Genomic DNA, 2,015 nt, shown 5'->3' with positions numbered 1-2,015 from the left:
AAGATTACAATGTCACAGTTAAAAAAATCTGTATAGGCTATCAGAGTTGGGACTGTGGCTGGTCCTTCTGTAGCATTAGCTAGAACCAGTCACAGCTATCAGAGTAGTCTCTCCTTTTTCATCTCCCAGGGTATCCCTGCCCTCAGGCCCACAGTTAGGCACTGCACAGAGGTCTCGGGCCTCCTCGGGAATCTCTCACAATGTCCTCCCTGTCACAGGGGATCTGGTATACCACGACAGGTGCCAGATCCAGGAACTGCTGGTGTAGGACATGAATGTCTCACCCTGGAAAGGGGGGGTCCCCATGACCTCCAGAGAGTGACAAATAAGTCAGTGTGACTCTCACCAGCTCTACCCCCAGTGTTAGCAAGGCTGGGATAGGCTGGAGCTCAAGGTCTGGGTAATGACTGTGGACATCCTGGAGACAGTGACTACCTCTCTGTCGTTTGGGCAAAGACTTAGGCTAAATCACATTTTGTTTTGAAACGACTCCCTGGGCTCACTTCCTGTGGCCTCAGGAGGCTGGCTACTGACCTCGGCATTCGGAAGATTAACAATTTCTTTTTAGAATCCAGTTTTGGTATATCTATGAATATACCTACTGACTTTGGGAAATAGCCCAGAAATTGCTAGGTTTTCACAGACTAGCATATATGACTGAGACATGCATGAAAAACTCATTGGTTTTTGAGACAGGGTCTTCTATAGTCCAGGCTGGCTTTGAACTCACTATATCACTGATGGTGACCTTGACCTAAGAGTCTCACCTTTTAAGCGCTGGGATTGCAGGCATCAGTCAACATCTGGCTAAGAACTTTAATCTTGGAGAGAAAAAACAATTTTTAAAAGCTTTTTTTCACATTTATTATATACATGCATTATGCCTGTATGCTTGTGCGTGTATTCGTGTACGTGTGTGTGTGTGTGTGTGTGTGCGTGTGTGTGTGTGTGTGTGTGTGTGTATGCAGCAGCATCTGTGCAAGCATGAAAGGTTCTGGAAATGAACCCATGACTCTGCATGCTAGGAAATTGTTCTGTCCCTAGGCCCAGCCCTTTACTCTTGAATTTCAGTCACATGACCTCTATGCTCATCTTGCTTGATCTGATGACTTAACAAACAGCTTGCTCTGGGCTGTGACCATGATCCTCTGCTCCTCTAAAACAGCCATGGTAACCTATAGGTCCTCCAGCTCTTCCTGTAATGGACTGCCTCTCCTGACAGCTTGCTGGGCCCTGTAAGGGTAGGGGCAGGGACTGCAGTGAGCAAACCCCAAGTTAATATCAGGGGAGTAAGGAAAGTCATGACTGTTTCTGTATCCAAGCTGAAAACCACAAAAAAAACCTAACCAAGGTGCCCAAGGTATTAAGCATACCACACCCACCCGATTCAGGAGGAAGCTAAGGGGGTAGAGGGAGCACGTGGTGGGAGGGAAACAGAAAAAAATAGACGCAAAGTCCTACTCAGGCTCTAGACAGGAGGGAGCAGGTTCTTTTAAGAGACGGAGAGCAAAGCTTTGGGGCTGTATTTAGGAGGAGGTGGGGGTGAGAAATAACGAGTGGATACGATCAAAACACACTGTATGGATTATAAAATCTCAAAGAATAAAAATATATTAAAACATATTTTTTTTATTTAGAGGAATTAGAATCTCAGGCCAATGAATTGGGCCAGAGGGTAAAGCACATATTTCGGCACATCCCTGCACACACATGCATCCTGAGTGTGTACATGTGTAGGTACATGCATGCACACATACACAGAATGATAGATAATTTTTTACTGTGGATTTAGAGTCTCCTGAAAGATTATCATTGCCGGGACAACACTTTCCTGTTCGTGAATACTGCGACTTAGTGTGGCCTTCCAGGTATTTAAATAATTCCCTACATGGGGGCTGCGATGGAGGATGAGACACACACATCTGTCCTCAGAGTTTACAAACCAGTGCTGGAGGGAAAGTAGTAGTTTCTGAAGGACTTACTTGGTAACAAGATCTATTATAGTCCTTGAGACT

The sequence above is a fragment of the Rattus rattus genome, chromosome 6 (assembly GCF_011064425.1).
Source record: "Rattus rattus isolate New Zealand chromosome 6, Rrattus_CSIRO_v1, whole genome shotgun sequence".
Lineage (NCBI taxonomy): Eukaryota > Metazoa > Chordata > Mammalia > Rodentia > Muridae > Rattus > Rattus rattus.
Note: the sequence above shows the minus strand (reverse complement) of the source record.